Source organism: Vombatus ursinus, unplaced genomic scaffold, assembly GCF_900497805.2.
Source record: "Vombatus ursinus unplaced genomic scaffold, bare-nosed wombat genome assembly UNPS02014779.1, whole genome shotgun sequence".
Taxonomy (NCBI): Eukaryota; Metazoa; Chordata; class Mammalia; order Diprotodontia; family Vombatidae; genus Vombatus; species Vombatus ursinus.
In genome coordinates, this window is record NW_020954557.1 from 45,529,562 (window position 1) to 45,557,274 (window position 27,713).

Sequence of the window (27,713 nt, forward strand, 5' to 3'; positions counted from 1 at the left end):
ATAATGTGCTAATGCTAATGATGTTAAATTATGGTAGTATGTCAGTACATGATCAATATCCCATGAGAGCACGTCTCCCCCACCCCCAGCCAAGTGCAAGGTGGATAACAAATGGATTTTGGAATTGCCTTTAATAATAATAGTTGACATTTTTATTCACTTATTTATTTAACAAGCGTTTGTTAAGCATATACTATGAACTCAGGCACTGAGCGAGAGGTTGGGACAAGATAAGAACCAAATAGCCCCTGCCCTTAAGGAACTTGCAGTCCCTTATGGTATTTTAAAGTAACAAGGTTATATACATACATGCATATATATGCATACACACTATGTATTTATAATATAATATAAATATTTATATATAAATACATAATATTGTAATATATAAATTATATAGTAAATATTTATATATAAATATATGTATATATATTGCCTTAATCTTCAGAGCAACCTAATAAAGAAGGGGTTACAGGATCCTCATTATAACTCTGAAACAAAGACATTACTTGTATCATCCTCATTTTGTGAAAGAAGAAACATACTTAGCTGGCTTCTTTAGGCAAGGACTAATATTTGTCTGGATTCTGGTGGGATTGCTGTGCCTCTGAAGTCTGCCTCTTTGGGAGTCCAGTTTTGTCATTTCACCCATGGTTGATCTAGCTCATATACCCAAAGTGTGGATGTTCCCCAAAGCTCTTTCATGAGCTTTCTTCTCTCTCTACACTCACAGCCCCAGGAAACATCATCCATTCTCACAGGATGCCATGTTGTCCCCACTGAAGACTTTAGAAGCTATTGAGTCCAACCCATACTTGAGCAAGAATCCTCTTTATTAACATACCTGGAAGGTTATCATCCATCCTTTGTTTGAAAACTCTAGTGAAGGGGAACCACTACCTTTTAAGGTCCTTCCACTCTCAAAAACTCTTACTTGTTGGGAATTTATTCCAGTCTCCCTGAAGTTTCCTTCTACTGCTCCAAGCTCTGCCCTCTGGAAAAGCAAAATAAGCATAGCCCCTCTTCAGCATGACAGTGCTTAAATACTTAATACTTATCATGTCGGCTCTAAGTCTCCTCAAGATTAAACATTCCAAGTTCCTTTAGCCTGTATTCAAGTGACCTGAATCCCAAAACCTGACTGACCACTCTGGTTGCTTTCCTTTGGATACTCACTAGTTTATTAGTGTCCTTCCTAAGCTATGGCACCCAGAACTGAATCCAATACCCCACCTGTGATCTGAACAAGCATGTCTTCATTCTTGCTTCTATTTATACAGCTTAAGATTATATTTGCTTTTTTGACTTCCATATTGCACTATTGACTGGCATTGAATTTACATTTTACTATGACTCCAAGATCTTTTTCAAATAAGCATCTATCTGGATAGGACTCCCCCTTATACTTGTGACAGTGACTTTCTGAACCCAAGCATAAGAATTTACATTTATCCAAATTATATTTCATCTTTTCCATTCAGCCAAATGTTGTAGCCTTTTTGAATTCTGTCCCATCATCTGAAAATATAACGTATATGCCATAAATGTTGTTGTTGTTGTTGGTCCTTCATTCTTGAAGAGGAGCATGACATCAGGGAGGTGATGCCATGACATGCAACTGAATTGGATTTGAGTGAGGGAGGGCTGTGTAAAGTCACCAGCCATGAATGAATGAATGAATGAATGAAAAAGTCACTGTGCTAAGGCTGGGGGATACAAATATAAAAGCTAAGATTGTTCCTGTTCTTAAGGAGTTTGTATTCTAATATGGAGAGACAGTGGATGATGGCAAGAGGAAACCAGGGAAGGGCACTTTGATCTCTAAAGTTACTGGAATGGGGAGTGGGGTTATAGAGGAATAGATTACCCGCTTCCAGGAATAATGGCAGGGTTGATTCATAGTTTCAGAACTGGAAGTGTGCATGTGTATGGGGAGAGAGAAGGATGGATTGGAAAGGGTATTTAGCTGTCCAGAAGATTGCCAGGGAGGGCAGAGCAAAGAAAGGAATGACTAGGGCTTTCCTGAAATAATGGGTGGAGAAAGGTAGTATCAGAGCATGACAGCTGAACTCCAGGGCAAAAGTTCCAAAAATGAAATGATCCAAACCTCTAGGACATAGTCTCTTTAGGTTTATTCTAGACCTGTGTTTCTTTAATTTTTTTCAACTAAAAAAAATCCACCTTCTCCCCCTCCCATTTCCAATGCTACCAAATAAAAACAAAACCCTTATAACAAATATGTATAGTGAAACAAATATGTATAGACAAATTTCTATATTGGTCATACCATCCCAGAAGATCTCAATCTCAATCTTATCTATCTCTTCTCTGTCAGAAGGAGGATAACATACTTAATTATATCATGAATCCCTTTGGACATCACAATTGGACATTGTATTAATAAGAGTTCTTAAGTCTTTCAAAGCTGTTTGTCTATACAGTATTATTGTCACTGTATAAATTGTTCTCCTGGTTCTGCTCACTTCACTCTCCATCAGTTCATACAACTCTTCCCAGTTTTCTCTGAAACCTTCCCTTTCATCATTGCTTACAGCATATAATAGTATTCCATCACATCTATATACCATAATTTGTTCAACTATTCCCTATTTGATGGACACTCCCTTAGTTTCCAGTTCTTTGCCACCACAGAAAGATAGCTCCATATTTAGAAAAAAAAAATTCCCCAAAGCCAGCATTGATATTTTCTTCCCATTTCTCACAACAAAGAAGTGCAATAGCTTTTTGAGAGAGGGCAATTGCAATTCAAAGTCACTGCCTGTTACCTTCCCTAAAGATTCTGGCTGCAATTTATAGCCTCATTTCCCCATATCAAGTCAACTAGTAATAAGTAAACTAGACCAAAAACGGAGGCATCAAAGGTGTAAATTTTCATTATCAATCAATCAATATATTATAAATACAAAAACATTCTTTGTCTTAGCTCCTGGCAAGCAGGTAAGTTTGTCCCTCAGCTTCTTTTTCTTCCTTCTTTCAGGAGAAAAGACATTAGCCATCCATGCTAACATCCAGGGTCTTTCCTCTGGATTGAAAGGAAGTCAGGGGATAGTTCCCAGAATAGCTCCAAAGAGATTTTAAATTCATAGACCATATCATAAACCATAGACCATATCATTCTCTTATCATAAAAACAGAGACAGGACACCATAGCTCTTCCAGATAGTAGTTCAGAGCACTCCATTTTTGGTGGGCCATGTAATCAACTGTCTCTAGCTAAATTCTAAGGAGACACTCAAACAAAAAGGGAGTTACCATAGCAATTCAAGATCCAAGGAGTGTGGATTCAAAGGTGGGGAGGGGAAAGTCTGCTTTCCCTTCCAAAAGAGAAACTGAGGGAGCTGGGGGATTGTTGTAACTGAGGGACCTATCTTTCCTGCTGGAAAATGGGTCCCAGCACAGTTCTGGGCACATAGTAGGCACTTAATCAATGTTTTTTCACTGGCTAACTTACTGCTATCTCCCATTCCAGGTACCCAGATTCCAAGATTTACTTTCCAAATAAAATCTTTCAGCCCTCTCTTCCAACTGATGTTATACAATTGCATCTCACACAGTCCATTCTTGTACTACCTTTTGCAAAGACTTCTGAGAAGCCTGAAGGCAGAAAGTTGGGGTCTCAACTCATTTCTCCAAGATCATGACATAATCTTGGAGGCTTTGTTCCTGCTCAGATTATCTAACAGCCCTGGGTCCCTTATCATCTGAGAGGTCATACAAAGGGCCTACCTCAACAAACACTCTTTTTTGTTTCCCTTGGTGAAGTGTGGAATATGGGTAGGAAAAAAGAGATCTTCAGAGAAAGAGGGAAGGATGAGGAAAAAAAGAGAGACAGAGAGAAAGAGAGAGAGAGAGAGAGAGAGAGAGAGAGAGAGAGAGATATTAACTGAAGAGAGATGGGGGAGAGAGAGAACAACTCTCATACTACCAAGAGGCCTAGGTAAAGGCTGCAACAGAAATAATGAGGCAAAAAGAGGAACAAGTCTGACCTTTTGTGAAACTCCTCTCCTAGTACCACTTCTGTCCCAATCAGTTGCAGTCATTTTGAGAACTTAGAAAGCTTTCACAAAAATGTTATTTTGATCAGTGATTCTAGAAGAAAGAGGCCTTTATTTGGCACATTTTAATTCATTGTCCTCTGAAGTAGGTATTTTAGATATTATTCCCATTTCAAAGAGAAGGAAACTGAGGCTGAGGGGTTTTCAATGATTTGTTTAAAGTCACGCACCTAAGAAATGTTAGAGGTCAGTATTCAAAACCAGATCTTCTTGTCTCAAACTCCTAAATTCTTATCTGCTATTCAATGCTGCCTCTCTCCCAAAGAATGAAGAAATGGTTGTTCTTCCTGAGATGAATACATGCTTTCTAATTATAAGTTTGTTCTCTATTGTTGTTACTTTACTTTGTCAATTGAACAAGCATTTCTTAGGTCCCTACTATGTGTAGAGCAAGGGTTCTTAACCATTTTTGTATGTGTCATGAACCCCTCTGGCAGTGTAGTGAAGCCTAGGGACCCCTCCTCAGATTGATCTTTTCAAATGCATCCTAGAAAATATATAGGATTAAAAAAGAAACCAATGATATTGAAATAGTTAGCAAAGTATTAAAAAAAAGACAAATACAAATTCATAGACCACAGGTTAAGAACCTCTGATGTAGAGCATGTAGTAAACTCTGGGTAAGATATAAAGATAAATAAAGAAGAATCCTACTCTCATAGCCTTTCTACCTAGTTGGCAATAAGAAACACAATCAAATATAATATAAATCCAAACATGATATGAGCAAAGTACTATGTAACAGAGCATGAGCAAAAAGGCAGGTGTATGGTTGTGATGGAATACTACTGTGTTATAAGAAATGAAGTGCTTATTGATCTTAGAAAGGCATGGAAAGGCTTGCACAAAATGGTGAAGAGTGAGGTGAGCAGAATCAAGAGAACATTGTATATAGTAATAGCAATGTTGTTTTAAGAATGACTTTGAACAACTAAGTCATTTTGACTGTTATAAATGCACAAATTAAAAATAAAGGACATGTGAAGAGAGACACTATCTGCATCCAAAGAAACAACTGATAAGTAGAAGTATGTATAGAATAATTTTACATATATATACATATACACACACACACACACACACACACACACCTATTTGTGTCTAATGGTAGCCATCTCTAGGGTAGAGGGGGGAGGAAGGTAAGAAAAGACAAAAAGGAAAAAAAGAAACTTATGTGATGACTTTCTTTATATTTGGAAAGAATAGCAAGTTGTACATGGTAGATTTGCAGTTTCATGTGCAATCATCTTTTTTTATTGTACTGTGTTATGGAAATGCTTGTTTTGTTCCTTGAATTGAAAATAAAATTTTTTTTAAAAAGACAGGAGATTCCTTTGTGACTTCCCAGATCAGGGAATGCTTCATAAAGAACATGGAATTTGAGTAGAACTTTGAAGGACTTCAATCAGTTCTGAAGTCTGAAAGGAAGAGTGTCATAGTAGACATACCATGAAGTCATGAAGACCCAGCTTTAAGACTTGCTTCTGAGGCATCCTCTATCATACTGTGTAAGTTACTCTCATTGTCCTAGTTAAGTGTCTAAGATTGTAAGTTAAAGAGAAGATTCCAACCTGTTTCCTCAGATAAGAGTTCTCTATGCCAATGAAATTGCCAATTGAGTACTCATCTTCTGTCTTTCAAAGATTTCAGATAACTGGGAATGATGGTAAGTGTTCCTGGCATGAACAAAGGCTTACAGATTGAATAGGGGCAACCTTTCGCACCATTTTGCAATGAAATTCCATTAACTCCCTAGTTAATGTTGCATTCAATGATCTATGAGTCCTTTCATCTCTGAAGTTCTGTAACTCTGGACTAAGTGTGAACACATCTGATCCTTAATACACAGGGTGGGGATAAGCAAAAACCAGAGTCAGCATTTATATACTGGGAGTGTATAATTAGCTGGACAATAGAGTTGGATTTTGTGGAGAGTTTTTTCTGATTCTATCAAACACCATATGTGTTTTTCAATAGTATTAAAAAGATGAAAGATTTATGAAGCATGTTTATCCTCTTTCCTGAAAAAATCCCTTCTTTTTCAGGAAGGCTTAGTTTGTCAGAGAGTCTTAACCCCTAAGGAAATGGGTAAAAATAATATCAAGAATCATCTGGACACACTAAAACAACATATATTCTGAGTGAAGAAAGATTGATTCATTCCACATGTTGTCCTACTCCAATTTAAATTAGTATTGGAGGAGTCAACACAGAAATATGACCTTTCCTAAAGTAGACTTTAGTACATCTGTAGCTACCATGTGTATAATGGCCATAATGATTGTTATGGTTATAATAATCATGTATAATGGTTAAGCTGTGATAGGGATAAGAATAGGGACTGGACCTGGGATTTCCTAGATCAGTCAATCAACTAACATTTATTGTAGGAATTATCATAAGTATAAGGAACTCTTGGATGAGCAGTATAGGTTGGCATCTTCTCTGTAACTTATAGTCTTAGAAGGTTGCTTATGTGGCACATACTTTGGGACAACTATATTAACTCCCATTTGCATGGACAAATTGGGTCCCAGAGTCAGTGGTTAGTCCTGAAGAATTGGGGTGAATCTTTTCTAAGGCTATATAGAGATCATGAGTCCCCACAAATGTGCTTCCTACGGGGATCGTTAGTTGATATCAATTAGTCAGACCTAAAAAGCTTGTAGAAAGAGCAGGGGAATGTTCAAAATGCCGCTTCCCCCAATATCTGTTACACATTCTCCCTCAAGTATATACAGAGTCCAGTAGAAAGTGGGCTCAGACTTAGAGGAAAGAGGTAACTCATAACTCCTGAAATTCCTTTTGCTGGGGTCCTCAAGATGATCCCCAGAGATATGCTGTAGCCTTTGTGTTGGACTTTGTAATGAGAGGAGAGAGACTAGGACCAAGGTTGAGACCTAGGACTGTGCTCCTCCCTTCCTAGTCAGTTCTTACTCAGGGATTTAAATAGAATCCTTTATCCAGTCTGCTGCCAGACTTACAAATTCTCTTGGTTTTGAACTGGCTTGATATCCACCAGGCAATTCAAATTTTTCTTTCTGTAAAAGTGATTTCTCTAAAGTGCTTATCTGACCATGTGATCCTTCCCTCCCCCAGGTCTCCCAGCAATAAATTTCAGTGACTCCCTGTCATCTTCCAGATCAAACATAAAATCTTGTTTGACATTCAAGGTCTTTCATAACCTGCCCCCTCCCCCAATCTTTCAAATTTTCTTTCACTTTACTTGGCCCGGCACACTCCATGAACAGATGACACTGGCCTCCTTGCTGTCACACACACAAGCTACTCCAGGCATTTTCACTGGATATTCCCTGTCCCTGGAATTCTGTCCCTCTTCATCGCTACCACCTGGCTTTCTGGACTTCTTTCAAGTCCCATCTGTATCCCATCTTCAAGAAGTCTTGCACGTTGTCTGTCCCCATGAAAATGTGAGCTCTTGGAGAGCAGGGGCTATCTTTTGCCCTTCTGTGTGCCCTGGCACTAAGCACAGAGCCTAACACACAGTAGGTGCTTAATTGACTGATTCTCATCACTACAGTTTTCTTAGTTCTCGACTAATTAAGGTATCATTTTGACCCTTTGAACAGAGATGGAGTGACTTGTTAGTTTTACTCAATGGAGCCCTGCTCTTACGCCTAAAGCAGTGAAAAGGACTTGCTTGGGGTCACGCAGTCAGTATTTTTCAAGGATCAGATCTTGAATTCATGTCTATGTGGCCTTGAGACCAGCTCTCTATCCACTATTCCATAATAAACAGAATAAATTTCACCAAATAAAATAATTCTCAAAAGTTCCCGTCTACTGAAAACTCAAATTGACAAGTAAATAACTAAGATAAATGTCTCCAAAAGAGCCATAATTAGAGAGGAGTAAATGGGTTCTTGTCCCAGGGCACTGAAACTGAAAGGACACTTACAATCAAGGGTGTGCTCAGATGGCTCTAACCTACTTTTAATAGCCAATTGTTAAATGTTCAGTGTGGGCATTTATACCTCAAGCAATTGCTATGAATCAGGACTTGTTTGGTTGATTGCTAACATAAGGAAGTATTGATGCAAAATAAATTTTTTGGAGAGACTGGTTGTTAAACATTTACCAGCATACCCTTGAATTGCTCTATAAACATTGCTTGAACCCAGCAAAATTGCAGTAGGAAGGCTCAGAAAATTAAGTCATCATCAGACTGGAGGCTTGGCAACTGGAGGATAATAATAATAATAACAATAATAATTAAACAACTGGCATTGCTTTAAGGCTTGCAAAGTACTTTATATTCATTATTTCATTTGAGCCTAACAACACTCCTGCTTACAATCCTTCAGTGGGTGTAGAAACAACTGAACTTAGCACCTAGTTAGCAAGATTAATTAGCTTAAAATAGAATACCACACACCATGTTATACTCTCATTCCCTCTCTCCAGGAGCTCTTTTCCTGCCTCAACCTATCCTACCCCAACCCTAACAGTGAAATCTCCACTCCCGCAGAGCTGCTGTCCCAGGGTCATTCGTACTCTCTTGCTTCAGGGTTTTGTGTCATGGAGTCTCTTCACCTCCTCCAAATACGTTTGACTCAAGAAATTGATTTGAGGGTACATTTCCTACTATTTGAGTGTACCTTGACTGTACCTTGTGACATTTGTACCCAGGACCAAAATTACTAGTTGCAGCTCTTGACTATAAGAATCTTTTCCAAACCAACCAACCAATCCCTCACCCTCTCTCCCTTCCTTCCTGAAAAAAAAAAATCCATTCACAATTAGTTAATTGTAGGGCCACGAGTGAGAATTCAGTGGGCCCTGAGAATTCAGGACAAGTGGCTGCCTGGGAGTAAGATGTTATGCTTACAAGTCATTGCAGGTGCAAAAGGAGGCCACACTCCTTTCTTTCCCCTAGTCCTTCCTTTTCCTCTCTAGACAACTGTTCAATGACACGAGCTGAATATATTATCTTCCCAAACTGTTCTCTTGTACATCCAGGAAAAGGACTTGATTACTCAACCCATGTTTCCAGGAGTCTTATTTTGGCTCTTTTGTGGAGCCATAGGAAAAGTGCTGAGCATACTCTCTGTTTTGTTTTGCGATTTGCCTGCTGGGCACATTGTGTGTATCCCTCAAGCTTCAACAGATGATCTCTCCATTGAGGTTGTAACATATCTATATTTAGGAAATCATAAAAGATGTATAAGATGTAAAAATGAGGAAAAAGATAAAATGTCTTCTGGGTATGGGAAAAGAGCAAAAAATAATTGAGCTCTTTGGATGGCTGAATTCTCCTCTCACTCAGCAATTCATGCAAGTTGACTTCATTCTTAGCTGACCAAGTATTTCACCACATTATGTGATGTTAATAAACATTGAGGTGATGGGAGGAAATTAAGGAGGAAAGGTCGCCAGTGAAAATATTCTTCAAACAATCTATGGGCTCTCTTAGAGTTAGCATCTCTGGATCTCACACTAGATGAAATGTGAGAATCAAGGAAGGAATAGATACAGGGACATGCCTTTTGCAGCCGTCATATCTATTAAGGTCACATATAATCACCCATTCCTGGAGTGTTGTCAGCACATGAGCTTTCTGGCAACACTGACAGCTCCTTCCAAATGGAGGGTGGTTTTCATGGTTTTCTTGCAGGCCCGTTGCCCATGGATGTGATGTTGAGGCTTCTGAATTCCAGAGGCAGACATTACCAGAACAAACTCTGCTTTGTTTCACCAGGACATGTGTTGCTGTGAAGAAAGTAAAAGGCAAGAGATTTAGAGATTAAAAAGAAAATAAAAACAAATTAGAGCATAGGAGGTAAAGGCAAAACTAAAAGGGAGAGGTGAAGAATATAGAGGCAAAGACCCGTACAAATAAGACCAGTGGCCTTATTAAGCCTTCACCCTCATTTTCTGGTATCACTTTACATTTGTAATAAACAATACATGTAAGTACTACATCATTTTGTGTTTGTATTCTGCCCTATGAATATTCAGTACATATTTGTTTATGTTGCTTTTAGGTTTTGAGTTCCTAAAAGTTTTTGTCTAAGTAGCCCTAGCAGCCTCACATCATGCCTGACACATAGTAGGCATTACTGCCAAACATAGAGTAGGAATTTATTAAATGCTCATTGAATTGAATTAAAATAGATACTAATTTTCTTTATACAGGGTTGTAATGAGAATCTGAAGAGATTATGCACAGGGGAAACCCTTTGAAAACTCTGCTTATACAAATGCTAGGCATTACTATTATCATTATTTTTCTTCACAATTACACCCCCAAGGGTGCTGTCCACAGCTTGATTAAGTATATGCATACCTGGATTAAATACCTTTGATCCTTGAGGGATGAAGAACACTGGATTTAACCCTTCCTTTTTTTTTTTTTAAAGGAAGTAAAGCTAATCACTTCCCTTGTTTAGCTGTCATGAAATAATGGATACCTTAGTATTGTTAATGCAACACTCTTTGGGTTTCTCTAGAGTCCTTTATTCAAAAAAACTGGCTTTCTCAAGAATTGCTATGAGCAATTAATATAATGTCTTAAGAAGTCCCTCTTCTTAGCTGGTATATCTAGCTAGGAAACTTTTCTGGAGCTAGAAGTTCTATCTAATGACATCTATAATCCTATGAAAAGAACAAGAGTCTCATAGTATGGAGAAGCATGGATGGGGTTGTTCTCTACATTGGTGCAGGGAGTAATCATTTAGTTATTTTGTGTTGTTTGTTGGTTATTAAATTCATAATTTAAAATCATTTTTAAGCCTCTATGTTATGTTTTTAGCATTCACCCTAAGCTTCAGTTTGGCTTGGCCACTCCTGACATCATTCTTATAAGATTTTCTTATTAATCCCTCTTTCCCCAGTTTGTCAAACTTGTGGTGACACACATTTTCATACTAATTGAAAGAGGCAAAGTCTTTAGGTGGAATGCTCAGTGCCTTACAGGTAGGTATTAAAGGCAGCTTGGTAGTACAGTGCATAGTCCCCTGGACTTGGGCTCAGGAAAATCTGAGTTCAAATCCTGACACAGATACTACTTAGCTGGGTGACTCTGGGCAAGTCACTTAACTTCTCTCAGCCTCATCTGTAAAAATAATAATAGCACTTGCCTACTTAATGATATCATATATTATCTTTGCCAGTCTTTTTTAAAAATTTTATTTAGTATTTTATTTTCCCCCAGTTATATATAAAAACAATTTTTAACATTCATTTTTAAAAATTTTGAGTTCCAAATTCTCTCCCTCCCTTCCCTTCCCCCTTATTGAGAAAGCAAGCAGTTTGATATAGGTTATACAAATACATCCATGCAAAACACTTCCATATTAGTCATATTATGAAAGAAAACACAGACCAAAAAAAATAAAGAGAAATAAAGTAAAAACATATGCTACAATCTTCATTCAGACTTTATCAGTTCTTTCTCTGGGGATGTATAGCATTTTTCATCATAAGTTCTTCAGAATTGTCTTGGATCATTGTATTGCTGAGAATAGCTAAATCATTCATAGTTGATTGTCTTTACATTATTGCTGTTACTGTGTACAATGTTCTTCTGGTTCTTTTCATTTCACTTTGCATCAGTTCATGTAAGTCTTTCCAAGTTTTTCTGAAACCATCCTGTTCATCATTTCTTACAGTACAATAGTATTCTATCACAATCATATACCATAACTTGTCAGCAATTCCTCAATTTATGGGCATCCCTTCAATTTCCAATTCTTTGCCACCAGAAAAGAGTTGCTATAAATATTTTTGTACCTCTAGGTCCTTTTCCTTTTGGTTTTTTATCTCTTTGGGATACAGACCTAGTAGTGGTATTACTGGATCAAAGGTCATACCCTTTTTTGGTTTTATAGTTTTATGGTTTTGGTTTTTATGGTTTTGTAGCCCTTTGGGCATAGTTCCAAATTGCTCTACAAAATGGTTGAATCAGTTCATAACTCCACCAACAATGCATTAGTGCCTCAATTTTCCCACATCTCCTCCAACATTTGTCATCTTCCTTTTCTGTCATATTAGCCAATCTGATAGGTGTGAGGTGGTACCTCAGAATTGTTTTAATTTGCATTTCTCCAATCAGTAGTGATTTAGAGCATTTTTATATGCCTATAGATACCTTTGATTACTTCATCTGAAAACTGCCTATTCATATCCTTTGACCACTTCTCAATTGAGGAATTTCTCTTTTTTTTATATATATAAATTTGTCTCAGTTCTCTATATATTTGAGAAATGAGGCCTTTATCAGAGAAACCTGATGTAAATTTTTTCACAGTTATGATTGCTAACTGTATATTCTTCCATCCTACTTCCCACCCAGTCCTTCCTCAAATGTGTTTTGCTTCTGCCCTCTCTTCTATCAGTCCTAATCCCTCCCCCTTCTTTTATCCTCCTCCTCTCCTACTTTCCTGCAGGGTAAGATAGATTTTTATGCCTAAGTATGTATGTTATTTCCTCGTTGAACCAAAGTATCTTTGCAAGTCATAAAGTGACATATAAATGCTAGCTAATAAGATTAATAATTAAAAAATAAATATATTCACATGCAAGTTTAATAACAATAATCATAACAATAATTACAAAACCACCAACACTTTTTGAGCCATGGTAGGAGTAGGAGGTGAAAAAGAACAATCAATTGCTCATTTATGGAGCACGTATTGACCCACATGGTCAGTATAGTTAGGACTTGTATAGGATACAAATATGTATAAGATCTTGTCCTTCTCCTTAAGGAGTCTAGAGTAGCTTACATTCATAGAGCACTTTAGAATGTACAAAGTGCCTTCTCCTGTACTCCCAATTACCCCAAGTAAATAGTGAGTATGTTTATCCCTATTTTAGGAATAACAATAACAATAGTTCATTTGCATATAGCACTTTAAAGTTTCCAAAGAGCCTTCTGCACAACAACATGTGAAGTAGGTGCTACAAATGTTATTATCACATTTTACAGATGAGAAGATTGAGTCTCAGAGAGTTGCTTTTGGGTAAGTCCATTAACCTTTTTGAACTTTAATCTTTTCATCCATGAGAGGATTAGACCAGATGATCCCTCCTTCTGGCTTCAAAGTCTATACTCCTAAGCTTTGGTGTAGTATTCAAACTCTTATCTCCTTGCTCTAAGTTCCCAGCTCATTTTGCTCAATCACATTGTTTCCCTAAGATGAATATACATGGTAAAATGAGAGAAAAATAAAAGATTGTTTGTAGCTAAGTGTTAAATTGTGTAAATTAAATTCAAGGTCAAATAATATATAAAACATTTTGGCAAAACTCAAGGCAAAGCACTATATAAGTGTCAGATATAATGAATTAGTGATACCAAGAGGGATTTTGCCTTGGAAAGCCAGAGCACAAAATGATTTTTCTTTGGTCACTCTCTAGTTCTAGGAGAATGTAAACTCCTTGGGGGCAGGAACTGTTTTTTGGTTTTGACTCCAGCCCCAAGCAGAGCACCTGGAACATAGCAGGCACCTGAGAAATATTTGTCGCTTCTGACATTATTGTTAAGCAGTTACTGTCCACTGCAAGGGTGACCTTATCCAATAATAGTAACACCTGGCTGGGCCATCATCAGATTAGCAGATTTCAAAACCCAATTGATGCTACACTTGGGGGGCGGGGGAAGAGTCTTTTCATTTATACCTCATCCTCAGTTCTCTGATGAAAATAGGTTTTCTTTGCCCTGTATCTTGTATTGGAGGTAGATGAAATTCTTTTTGTTAATTGTCTGGACTCAAGTTTATTTTGTAATGATGAGTTTTAATGAATGAAGGATGAGGAAAGAATTCTATTTCTCTCAATCATTCTTTCTGCTAAAGGTGGGAGAGCAGATATCAAGAAAGGAAAGAATACAGTTTAAGTAAAGAGGTTGCATTCATTCTTCTGTCTCTTATTTGAGGATTTGTCTCAACTATGAAATTAGCATGAGAATATTTGTCACTTGCAATATCATAAATTGGGGAAAGAGATTAATAAGAAAGCCCTATAAGAATGATGTCAGGAGTGCTAAAGCCCAGAATCAGCTGAGGCTTGTCGTGAATACTAGATACACTAAAAAAAAGGCTTTAAAAATTTTTTTCCCTATTATAAACTTAACCAAGGAATTAAATGGCTCTTCCTTGAACTAATGCAGATAACAACAAATCCATGCTTGTCCATCCTATGGGGCTTATGTTCTTTTCATTAGGATCATAGATCTAGAGTTGGTACCTCCATAAGTCATCTATTCTAACTCCTTCATCTTACAGATAAGGAAATTGAGGCCCACAGAGATTAAGTCACTTCCCCAAGAGCACATAGGTAAGTGGCAGAGGCAGGATTTGAGACCATTCTCCTGGAGTCCAAACTTATTGCTCTTTCTACTGAACCACACTACCAACCTGTTTTCCTAACAACAGAGTAAACTCCCTGAATGCAGGTACAATCTTTTCTTTTCTCCCTTAGGGAGCGTAGCATAGAACTTGGCATGTGGAAATAAAGATGGAGACTGAGGACTGATTGAGGCACCTCCTATTCTCCAGTCTCATTGGCTCCTCCTCTCTACCAGTCTGTACCCCTGCTTTCTTCCTTAGAGGAGTATAACTGCTATTGACTCCATTTGCATTTTCTGCTCTGGGTTAAATTTCTCTCTGTTGGGCAAATAGTCAACATTTTGCAAAACCCTAAACACCCTAGTTCTACCTGTACAAGTCGTCAGTCTATCACAATATCTTTTTGAACAAGTTAGAGAGATGAGGGCTGGAAAGTACAGTTAGATGAAATCAGAACCAGAGGAATGAAGAGACAATATGGTGAAAGAATACCGAGTTTGGAGTCAAGGGATCTGGGTTAAAATCCCAGTTCTGTCATTTATATCCTGTATGCCTTGGACAAAAGTCACTTAGCCTCTTCAAGTTTCAGTTTTCTCATCTGTAAAATGATGATGGTTAGCCTAGAAGATCTCTTAGGTCCCATCCAGCTCTAAATCTATGAGCCAACCATCTGATGTTATGAATAGTGTTTCCATTGAGTGGTGAAAATAATAGTTGACATTTATATAAAACTTTATGGTTTGCAAGTTCTATGTAATGTCTGTTGCTGTACAAACATTATCTCATCTGGTCCTTGTAATAACCCTGTGAGGTAGGTACTGTAGCTATTATTACCCCCATAAAAATTATTAATAGATCAATGTCAGCTTGGAGGGAGGTTTCTGGCAGAATGCCACAAGCTCTGTCCTTGGCCCTGTTCTCAACATTTTTATCAATGGCTTAGATGAAAGCATAAATGATGTATTTATCAAATTTGTGAATGCCACAAAACTGCAAGGGATAGCTAGCATGTTAGATACCAGAATCTGGATCCACACAAAATCTTAACAAGTCAGAATAAGGGGGTTAAATGCACCAAGGTGATAGTAGTTTCAGATATGTGTATGGGTTTTCTAATTACATAAATGTGGTTTGTGGGTGGCTCATGAACCTGGGTTTAGAAGGAAAGCTCCCTCTTGAATGCTCTTCAAGGGAAGAGTAGTTCTTAGCTTACACTCACCAGCTTAGAGCCTCCTCAACAAATGTTAATTATACAAAAGACCATCATAAATAGGAAAATTGAGTAAACCCATTTGTCCGAGCAAAACACCATCAGAAATTAAAGAAGTTTATGTATTATAATACACAAGAATGAATGAACTATTCAACTCAGAGCAAGATCACAGTTTAGCTCAAACTAGAACAGAGAGAATGATCTTATCCAGGGAGGTCCTCTCTTAGAAGACTCTAGAATTATAGGCCCTGGAGAACAGAAACATGATAGAACGAGCTGCCATAGATATCTTCAACTTGGAAGTCTCCAGTCTGACATTCAGAAATCTGTCTCTCTCTACCACTTCCCTGGAATTCCTTTCTTCATGTATCTCTCTCAAGAGTCTCTGGAACCAATTGTGTAAATCCCTTTCATGTGTGCACAGTGTCATGTTCAGCATTCTCTCAGCCAGTCAGGAGTAATATCCTGCTCTGCATACATTGCATGCAGCATGAAGCTGTCCTTTAGGAAAGTGCCTCAAGCCCACTCAGTCTGGATGGGGCTACTCTAGTGATAAAATATGAAGCTCTCTGTGTGGTTCAATAAATATAGCTATACAAATAAGTACAGGATATGAGCAACATGGCTAGAATATAGATTACATGGGAGAAAAAAATAACCTATAGCTTTCAGCAGACCACAAGCTCAACAGTCTCATATATTAGACAAACTAATGCAATCTTTCCACATATTAACAGAAGCATAGAGTCCAGAATGAGAAAAGAGGTAAGTCACCATTCCTGTATTCTGCCTTGGTCAGACCATCTCTGGAGTATTTGGTTCAGTTCTTAGAACCATGTTTTAGGAAGAACACTGAGAAGCTTGAACAAATCAAGAAGGCAACCAGGATGATGAGGGGAGTGGAAACTAGGCCATATGAGAATCTGTTGGATGAACTTGGGATGTTTAGCCTGGAGGGGGAAAAAAAACAGAGAGGATATGACAACCCTCTTCAAGTATTTGAAAAGTCATTTTATGAAAGAAGAATTGGACCCAGAGGGCAGAACTAAGGGAAATAGGATCATTGAGAGGCAATGAGGGACATCAAAATTGGACAGTATAAATACAAAGCACTGCGATAAGTACCCAAACATCTATTGAGCATCTAGGAGCAATCAATCAACAAGCATTTACTGAAGACCTACTATGTGCCAGAGATTGTGCTGTTATATACCTAGCACTATCCTTAGCACTGAGGGCTGGAAAAGGATACAAAGTTCAAGATTCAATTCCTACCCTCAAGGAGCTTAAAACTTATTTGGGAAGATGAAAAAAAAACTAACTTAAAAAGATAAATATGCTTCAGTAAATAAGCATTATCAAGTGAGTAGTATGGATAATAGGGCTTGAATGATTACAATTTTGTGGGGGAAAGATTTAAAAAATATCTTTGCAAACGAAAGTCTTTTACCCTGTCTAATGTAAGCCAGTGGCTTTGCTGCTAATGGTTTCTAGCTGTCTTCTTTCTCAACCTTTCCCCAATTTACCCCACCCCCACTCCTCTACCAAGAGTCAGGGGAGGAAGGGCAGAGACACTTTCCTGTGCCCAATTCTGATCCCTCTGATCATATGTCTGCTTCTGACCTTTAAAAAGACTCTTCTTCCCATTTCTTCCTTTGCCTAGCCACCCTAGTGCACATTGGAGCATATTTCCCCAGGCAGTCAGCCAGCAAGAGCAATATAAGTACCCTGATTCCCTCCACCCCCTAACAAGGCCCAAGGAAGAGTTAGGTGAACAGTTAAGTACTAGTATTTCTTCCTCCAAAGGGGTAGTATATGGCTACTTTCAGGCTAAAGGATTTGTTGATATATAGCAAGAGTTGGATCCAAAACTAACACTGGGTTTGGCTAAAGTGATCATATTTCAAATCCATGACTGTGGGTTGGGAGGTGGGAGGGGGATGGGGTTGGACTGAAGATGAAAGAGAAGATAGTGGGAAAGAATAAAAAGGCAAGAGGGATAAATGGGAGAGTAATGAGAAGGGAGGAAAGAAGAAAGAGAAGAGGGTAAAAAAGGAGGAGTGAGTGAAAGGAAGGAATCCATTCCCACAGTTTGGTGACTCCCAGGAGAAGCCGGAAGACCCAGTTCAGAACTGGATTCATTCCATTTGACAAGCATTTATTAAGCACCTGTTATGGGCTAGGCACTGTGTAAGAGACAAAAATAAAAACAAAAAAAAGGATAGGATCTGCCTTTAGTCATCTGAGTCCAGAAGGCAAAAACGAATACTGTCCTGGTCAGTTTAGGACATCTGGGGGTCACCTTGGGCTTGGGACATCTTTCCATCCCCCCTCACCGACTCCAGCCATGAAGAACAGCTCATTTGCATAATTCTGACCAACTCCCAACCAGACTTACTCCTGCAACAATTCACTCCCTGTGCAACTGATAACAGTGCATGAAACAGATTCTATTTGCCACCAGGATCTAAATTCCAGCCTATAAATGGTATAATAGTGGGGAAAGCTCTTAAAATAAACTGGCCTCCCTCCCCATCACTACCAGGCTTTTCTTACCACTCCCTGAACTGACAGGGCTAGTCTACAGAGTGGAGAAAAATTCTGCAGACTCTGCTACTCTAAGCATTCTTTTCTCTCTACATCGTAATCCCTTTCCTATGCTTCTCACTTTCCTGTGCCTCCCACTATTCAGAAGTATAGATCAACTCCCAAACTGCCTTCCCTGAAGAAAGCTCACAAAATAAGCTGTTTAATTTTTCCATTAATAGTTTGACCACAAAGTCAGATGGATATTATTTCTTCAATCACTCTTCATGTCCAGAGACTCTTAACAATAATGACTGGCATTTACATAGCACTCTAAGGTTTGCAAAGTGTTTTAAAAATATGATTTCAGTGTATCTTCATGATAACCCTAGGAGGTAGGTGCTATTAATATCCCCATTTTACAAATGAGGGAACTGAGGTAGACAGAGACTAAGTGATTTGCCCAAGGTCACAACAGCTAGAGTCAGAAGTCAGATTTGGAATCAGGTCTAGACACTGAACTACCTAGCTGCCTCATCTTATTTTAGTGATTCTTCTGGGAATCCCTTTTTCTTTTTTTCTTCATTTTTAACAAAGTCAGCTTGAGAGTGGAGAATGTTGTAAGTAGTTATTTTCTACCCAGTACTGGGTGGGTTGGTGGTGGTTGTGGTTGGGGAAAAAGAGGTGTAACCCCAGTACCAAAGCCCATTGGTATGGGACTCTCCTTACTGGTGGAGATCAGAACTCTGTGCCAGCATCTGGAGTGGGGCAGAATTGGTAAGAGGGAGAGAAGAAGCCAGACTCTCTCTCCCTCTGGGAGATGAGAGCTCATCTCATATCAGCCTCTTCCCAGAATCTGAAGTGGAGTTGGCATCTTCTACCTTCTCTCTTGAAGCTGGAAGCCAGAAGTGCCCAAAGTATGAAGAAAGTCAACAATTCAAAGAGGGTCTGAAGAAAAACTGGAAGAGCTCTCCTTTCTCCTACTCTCACCAACTCTGCCTGTCCCCTGCTACATCTGATGCCAGCATAGGGCACTGATTTCCACCAATAAGGAGAGAGTCCCTTGCCAATGGGCTTAGGGACTGGAGTTACAGAGAATGGTGCTGCCTTAGCCTCTCAAGGGTGGCATGGTATTTAAAAAGTTAGAGAGACATAATTTCTGGGTAATTAGTCATTTTATTAATAATGCTAGCATTTTAATAAAAGGTCACTCTTGAATGCCAAAGACAATCATATTAGTGGGGCTCACGGCTTATATGCCCTTGGAAGAGGGGTGTTCCTGAGGGTGGCAATTAACTCTGATTGGTCAACAATTAATGAGGGAATAAATATTATAATTTGGGGCTGGACCTATTTTAATGAACTTTGATTATGTTATTTACTTCTAAGTTACCCAGCCTTGGGCAATCTATTCAAAGAATTTATCCCTAACCAAACCTAAGTAGAAGATTGGGTGGGCTCTGACCAAGACTGAGGAGAGTTTCATTATCAGCGATGTCCTTTAAGAGACTGAACTTTGAAATGAAGACTGTAGAAAAAAGGGGAATTCTGGATCTCTCCAAATCATTGATTATTAATAACCATTTCCCTCAGTGGTCCAAAGTCTGAGATTAGCTAAAAAAAATAAATGTTCACACAGTCCGGCTGCCTGAGAATGGGAGAGGCACCACCTAAGTTGAATGTGGTCTCTGAAGGTTTATGTCAAAAGGGATAAGTGAGACCCCTGTGTAGATTGAGAAGGTCAGAGAACTGTAACCCACCTTAATCTGGAGAGCAAGGAAAGAATATCCTACTGAGAGAAATAATGGGAAGAAACTTACCTAGTGCAGTACATCTCCTGGCTTTGTGTTTAATAGTACAGGACTTGGAATCAGGAGCCTTAGTTATTTCTGTAAAATTAGAAATAATAGCACCTGTAACCTGCGTTACAGAGTTGTTGTGAGACTCAAAACATATAATGACTGTAAAATGATCTCACAAAGCTAAAAATGCATTATCATTGTTTACTATCATGGCAGTTTTGGCCTTAGATAACAAAGTTTCTAACAATGAAGTGTGGTGTTAAAATGCATCTTTCTTATGGATAAAGGTAAGAGTGTAATGAAATCAAATCTCTGAGGTTTTTCTCGAATCATATCAAGCCACAAGATAACAGCAGTCACTCTGGCCCCATCCCTCAGCCACTCACCTATATAAGGTTCTTTTGTTCTTTGTCATCTTCTTCCTGGTTATCATAAATGCTCAAAAGAATATGGTTTTAATATGAAAGGATTAAGATAGGCCTTAAGAAAATTGATAGAGCCTTCAAATATTTTTGCAGCAATTGCCCTCTTTATGATCACGCTTTGAAAATCAAACATGAATTGTGGGTTGTTTTCCCTTGCTATCACACAGTTTTGATGGAAAAATTCCACCAAAAAATCAATACTTTATTCTTTGTTCTAAGAATTATGACATACCTGTGTATAAAGTCTAAATTTTGTTAAGTATAAGGTAAAATAAGTTCATTTTGAAAATTTTAGCATGATTTTTAAAGATATAATCCCAATCAAACCTTTTTCCTCTGTTGACTGTGAAATGTTTTGGATGGGTTCCTTTTCAATGGATCTTCTTCCATCTCCTGGACTTAATTCAATAGACAATGCAGTGGCCAGGGTGGGTCTTTGAGTAGAGGAGTGACCAGTTCAGAATGATGCCAGAAAGATTCCACCACAGTGTGAAAGGACAGAATGGAAGGGAGATAGTCTGGAGAGTCAGGAGAACTGGTTAGGAAGCTATTATAATAGTCTAGTTAAGAAGAGATAGGATTTAAATAAGTGTGACTACAGGCTGGGAGCAGCTAGGTGGCACAGTGGATAGAGTATCAACTTGGGTTCGAATCTGGCCTCAGACACTTACTGGTTGTGTGACCCTGGCCAAGTCACTTAACCCTATTTGCCTCAGTTTCCTCATCAGTAAAATGAGCTGGAGAAGGAAACGGTGCCACTCTAGTATCTTCACCAAGAAAACCCCAGATGGGGTCATGGAGAGTTGTTCGCAACTGAACAACAATAGAAACGAGAGTCAGAATTGACAGTAGTCTAACTATGATAGTATTTACCCTAGAGCAGCTTATTGTAAGGTAGGTTCGTGCTGGAAACTATTGAGGGTGGGGGATGAATGGGAGGGTCAGTTACTTCAGTACCAAAATGTCCTTATTAGAAAATAGTCCCCTGCTTCCCATGAGTTTGTTGAGGCTATAATGGGGCTTTTTGGAGGCACAGTAGAATGAGCTAGCAGACACATAAAAAAGGATTGGATTGGGCTTCGTTTCTGTAGCATCACCTCATTTCACAATAAATCAGATATAAGAGGAAAAAAGAAAAAAATAGTTCCTTGAAACAGACCCTGAAAATAACATTATGCCAAGGTTCCAAAATATTAAGATCAACAACTCAAATTTGTCATTAAACACACAAAATCTCCTACTTGTATGATATGACCCTTGAGAAAGCCACTTAACCTCTGTGAGCCTCAATTTCCTCATCTGTAAAATGAGGGGGTTGGACTGGTTGGCCTTGAGGTTCATTCCAGCTGTCTGTGATCTGTGATTATGTGACTTGCCTGCCTTGTGCTTTGGGGGATGGAGGTTAGCTCATTCTCCCCTAGTGGTTTATATGTCCTCTATATAGGACAAATTCATTCAGTCTTTTCTGTTGCCCTGGTATCCATTTGCAAGATTGTGATAACTGATAGTGATATTAATAAATAACCTGTAGGTGTGTATTATAATAAATCTTGCTGTTGAGTTGGAGGTTGGGGGGGGGTCAGTGAACTGTAATCTTGAACATGATGGTACTCACATTTTTCAAAATGGTCACCTTCACTTTTTAAAGTGTGAACCAAAAATAGAGGGGTGGGGGTGGTGGTGAATATAAAATCCACTTTTACTGCAGCTGAGAGCTGGTGTGGCGCACGATTTGATCTGAAATTAAAAAAGGGTGACAAATAAGGGAATCATTTTTAGTTCAGATAAATCAACTCTCTTATTATTCCAAAGCAAATATTAGTGGGTTGAATGAATACCAAGCTGCAGACATTTCTCAAGTCTATTTTTAAACTCAAACTGGCTATTTCCCAAAAAGAAGAGATGGAAAAAAAAATAACCCTATCGGCAGTAAAGACTTTACCTTATTTCAGTGAATTTTCTGCAGGAAAGGAAAAAAGATAGCAGCAAGGAAGGTGAAGACGAGAGAAAGGAGAGCAGACAGAAGAAGCCATAAAGATAGACATTATAAAGAACATTACAAAAAAGCCGAGTACTTTTCAGAGTACTTTAGAGAGAACCAAGTACCCAAGAAAACCTGACTTTTTTTTCTCCTTTGGGGATGACTAGAGACAAAGTATCAGATACAGCAAATATTTGTTCTTTTTTGAAAGAACTGAGAACAATAAAAGCCTAGTGTGTTAAATTGTTCTCAGGGTTGATCTATAAGGCTCTAGCTCCAAGGAAGGGTCTTTATAGAATACTTCTAAGGAAAAAGATAGTTGAGTGATTTTAGGATTGCCTCAGAGAGTTTATAAAACCGCTGCTTATGAACATCCTCTGTCTCTATCTATCTTTTTAACTCTGACCATAACACCATCACTGCATAAGGACTTGCCACTCAGAATAGCTAAATAAAAATTAGCAAAAATTCTACAAAGGGAAAAAGGACGAATAAAGAAATCCCAAAATATGTCAGGCATACTGTAGGTTCAGAAATATTCTTTCTCTCTCAGGGCGCATTATGTAATCTGCACTTATAAACAAATGAAGAGCTATCTGTGTCAGGTGCTTGGCTCTTTCTAATAGGAGAAATCATCTGTGAGGGGGCTGAGAGGCAGGGGAAGAAGGCTGAAGGGTACGAGGAGGAGCTGGGGTTCTAATTCTCCCACTACTCCTCATGACTCATTTTTCACAGTCTAGCAACCAAACTTTAAGAAGGCAAGCTCCATAAATTACAAACCTCCTCCACTCCCTCCCCCCCACCAGAAAGAAAATGTTCAATTCAGGAAAAGTACTGAAGAGTAGAATCACAAATGCAGTGGTGAATCATTGCCAGAGTAGATATATTGTGTTCTTTAAAAAAAAAAAAGGTGATGACAAATCTTTCTGAATTGTGAAGGGAAGAGACAAATGCATTTCCATTTCACTGTGAATAAAGCTAACAAGACCACAAAGGACTTAAATGCAGTCTTGAGAATAAAATAGAGAGTGAACATATTAAGCTATAATTAAGGAGAAAAAGAGAAGAGGAAATTAAGAAGTGAAGCAAAAATATAATTTATATAATATATGTTGCAATTTTTATTACAATTATTTATTTAAAGTATTTTTATATATTATATTTTTCATTACAAGAATTTATTTAATATACATTGCAAAATTGGACTTGAAGAGACTGGAGCACCAGTCTCCTTAGTTAAGGATTCAGGGTAAAAGGGATGAATTTCACAAAGATAAAGGCAAAAAAGCACACTCCCAGACAGCCTAACACTAATAGTGCAATTTGGGGGAGGGGAACTTTTAACCAGTAGCCCCACCACACTGGTCTTGTGGTACCCCAAAGTGTTTCCTGTTGTCACCAAGGGTGTAGCAAAACTCTCGGACGGTTTTCAAACCTGAAGTAACTTTTAAAAAGTCTGTCTAATTTGACTCTTATCTCTTGGAGGAACAGAGCAATCAAATATATCATATCGAGAGAGCATTACAAGGAATCTTAGGTGGTTAGAGGTAAGTGCTTCACAACCTTTTAATGCTTAGAACCTAGCTATACATGTCAGGAGGTGTAGCTTAGAGGATTTGTAGCTAGAGATGGCTACATCCCAGAATCTAGCCCTCCATCCCAGGCTGGAGGGCTACACACATTCAGGCTGTCTCAGTGGTCCTGTTTAAGAGACCTGGGCCTCTTACAACTTTTAAGGCCCCTGATTATAATTTTTAAAATGAAGATACATTAAGACAAAATCGAAGCTAGGGACTGGGCCTGTGATTCCGTTTGTTATAAGGAGCACCTGGTGAGGAAGTTCAACTAACTAGTATAAGGTTGCACCTTCTCTGTAATTTATAGTCTTAGAAAGTTAACGAGCAATTATTGAGTACTTACTTTGTGCCAGGCACTGTGCTAAGCACTGGTGATTCAAAGAAAGGCAAGAAAGTCCCTACCCTCAAGGAGCTCACTTTCTAATGGAGGAGACAACATGTAAATGTCTAGACATATGCAAGATAGACAAATAGATAAATGGATCTGTAGAGAGATGCATGGATAGCTGGATATGTTAGATAGATAGATGGGCGAGTAGGTGGCACAATGGGTAGAGTGTCAGGCCTGGAGTCAGGAAGACTGATCTTTGAGTTCAAATTTGGCCTCAGACACTTTTTAGTTGTGTGACCCTGGGCAAGTCACTTAACTCTGTTTGCCTCAGCTTCCTCCTCTGTAAAATGAGCTGGAGAAGGAAATGGCAAAGCACTCGAGTATCTTTGCCGAGAAAACCCCAAATGGGGTTACAAAGAGTAGGACACAACTGAAAAACAACTGAACAAACAACAGATAGATGGATATCAAGTAGATAATAGAGAGATAGAGATGAGATAAATAGTTGTAGATTTATATCTCTATCTCTGTCCATCTATAGGGTGGTAGAGAAGGCAGCTGAAGGGACTGGAAAGTCCTCCTGAAGAAGACTGGATTTGAAGTGGAGTCAATAGGGCAAAGTGTTTCTGAGTATGCCTAGAAAAGAGAGGGGTTAAGTAACATTCCCAGAGTCGTCCAGCTGGTATGTGTCAAAGGTGGGACCTAAACCTAGGTCATCCTGACCTTGAGACCAGCTCTTTACTCACTATACCAGGCTACCTTTCAGTAAAACAAAATAGGACACTGAAAAAAAAACCCACCATAGTTTTGATTTATTTTTCTTTAACAAATGTTTTTGTAGACTTTTCCTGTTCAACTGTTTAAATTTTTAAGAAAAAACCCAGCTTCCATGCAATGTTGCCTACTGAGGTCATTTCATATCATTGGGTCCTATAGTTGAATAGATGTAATGACTTTTCTGCCTCCTTCCTTTGACCCTAATCATACCTGGCTACAAATAGCTGCCAAAGCAGGGTTTTTAGAAAAGCATTATCAGAAACCTTTCTAAACCTCAGAATAATGTGGCAGAGAGGTGGCAATCTAGAAAGGCAGCTAGGGGAGTGATGGATGAAATGGATCTGCTTTTATCCAAGGACAGGAAGGAGGGCTCTGTCCTGGCCATGTCCAAGTCTTAGTTATCTTTTTTAAGTAAGTCAATTTTTTTCATTGAACAATAAATAACTCAGGAGGGGTTGAGGGGCTGACCATCCCTATTTGCTATTGTTGGAAGAGGGAGCAGAAAAGAGTGGTGGCTTCTATCCACATTGTTGCTGTTCAGTGGTGTCCAACTCTTCATGACCCTGTTTAAGGTTTTCTTGGCAAAGATACTGGAGTGGTTTGCTATTTCCTTCTCTAGCTTATTTTACAGATGAGGAAACTGAGGCAAACAGGGTTAAGTGATTTGTCCCCAGTCACACAGCTAATAAGTGTCTCAGGCCACATTTGAACTCAGATCTTCCTGACTCCAGGCCTAGTGCTCTATCCACTGTGCCACCTACCTGCCCTATATCCACATTAGGTGTGACCAAATTGGATTAGTCATTCCATGTGCATCTTCGGTACCTAGCACAAAATGCCTGGCTTATAGCAGCCACTCTACAAATTCTTGTTGATTGATTAACAAATATGATATACCCGAATAAGGTTAAAACCTATACTTAAATCTCAATCTTTATAAAATGTTTTTGGAATTGCATAATTTGCCTGATGATTCTTCTGAAATATGCTGGGGTTTGTATCCAAATAAGATGTCACTGACCCACTATCAGCAGGATCTATACTTTGGGTTGTTTCTCTAATTATAAGGATGGATTTCCACAGATGGATTCAGACTCTTTCTCCTGTTCAAATTAGGGCAGGGACAGGGATGAAAAAGAGGGCATTTTCAAAATGGCTAGCTGAATTTAGAGCTGTGGATTTGGATTATAACTAGTTATGTACTCTAATGGGGCAGCTAGGTGGCACAGTGGATAGAGCACCAGGTCTGGAGTCAGTAAGACCTGAGTTCAAATCTAGCCTCAGATACTTACTAGCTGCATGACCCTGGGTAAGTCAATTGACCTCTGTTTCCCTTGGTTTCCTCCTCTGTAAAATGGGGATAATAATTGTACCTACTTCTGAGGTCTGTTGTAGAGATCAAGTACAGTGCCTGGGAACATAGTAAGTGAAAGGTAAATGTTAGCTATTACTATTGTTAGTGAGGTAAACTAATCAGATTCTGCAGGGGATAGGGACTGGACATGTGATTTCTTTGGAACAGGAAACTTCCAGATGAGGTAACTCCCACTACTAATCAAGTTGGCGCCTTTCTGAAATTTGTGATTGAGAGTTACCTAGAACAAAAGAGTTAAAACAGGTGGCCCACAGGTCACAAATGGCCTGTGATGCTCCCGGGGGCAGCCTGAACCAGATTAAAATGTAGTTCCTAGCTGTTCAATGTGTTGATGTGTTAATAATAATTAAAAAAAGAAATATGCAAAAATCTGTTGTTTTCTAAGTCAAGACGTGGCTCACAGAGATCCTTATATATGGTTTAGTGGTTCTCATTTCTATTTGAGTTTGACACTGCTGGTCTGGAACACTAAGAGGTGAAATGACTTGCCTAAGGTCACACAGCTAGTATATGTCAGAGGTAGAACTTGGACAACTAGGTGGTGCAGTATATAGAGCACTGGGCTTGAAATCAGCAAGACTCCTCTTTGTAAGTTCAAATTCAGCCTTAGACACTCACTAGCTGTGTGACCCTGGGCAAATCACTTAACCTTGTTTGTCTCAGTTTCCTTATCTGTAAAATGAGCTAGAGAAAGGAATGGCAAAAGGAAAGGAAAATAAAAGAGGAGAGAAAAAAAGGAAGAGAAAGGAAAGGAAAGGTACAGTTGGGTTCCAGGATTCTTAATCCCATTATCATCAGTAGATTCAATATTGGTCTCGAAAAGATGGGTTTGTGTAAAATGCTCCCATCTAAAGATTTTACAAAGCATAAGGTGATTTCCCAAATATAATCCTCCTTCTCTCTTCCTTCTATTCAACTTTGGGCCCAGCCTATTATACATCTACAGTAACACACACATATGTAGGAATATATTAAACTGAGTGGATTCACTAACTGAACATATTCTGAACAACAGGCATTTTTCACCACTTTCGGTCTATGCTGAATAGGTCGTAAGGCTGATCTCTTTTGTAGTGTGTCTGTAGTGCTCTGGAGCTTGATACTATCACATGACCATTCAAAATCAGTAGCATTTAGAGTACCTCATCATCTACAGGGAATCTTTTTTTCCAGTGGGGCCCTTCCTGCACAAAACATCCTCCTTAATAGTGGTGCATTCCTTTGGAGAACATGTATCTCCTTGTTTTATTTCTTCTATTGAAGTTAATAAACTGAGGGTCATTGAACTAAGTAATCATCTATTTTTTAAAAATCTTCTAC

General features: G+C 38.6%; 1 long non-coding RNA gene across 4 annotated transcripts in view; it reads left to right on the plus strand.

Annotated features, from left to right (window-relative positions):
- LOC114045651 overlaps window positions 1-27,713 on the plus strand; it is a 95,038-nt gene that overhangs the window by 11,960 nt on the left and 55,365 nt on the right. For 2 of the 4 annotated variants that reach the window (XR_003569413.1, XR_003569410.1), the window contains exon 2: window positions 5,398-5,584. The exons of 1 other annotated variant lie outside the window; for it this stretch is intronic. This is a non-coding gene — a long non-coding RNA (uncharacterized LOC114045651). Of the gene's footprint in view, window positions 1-5,397; window positions 5,585-23,759; window positions 23,881-27,713 lie in introns of those variants that run through there. One more of the 4 variants, XR_003569411.1, reaches the window with a different exon arrangement.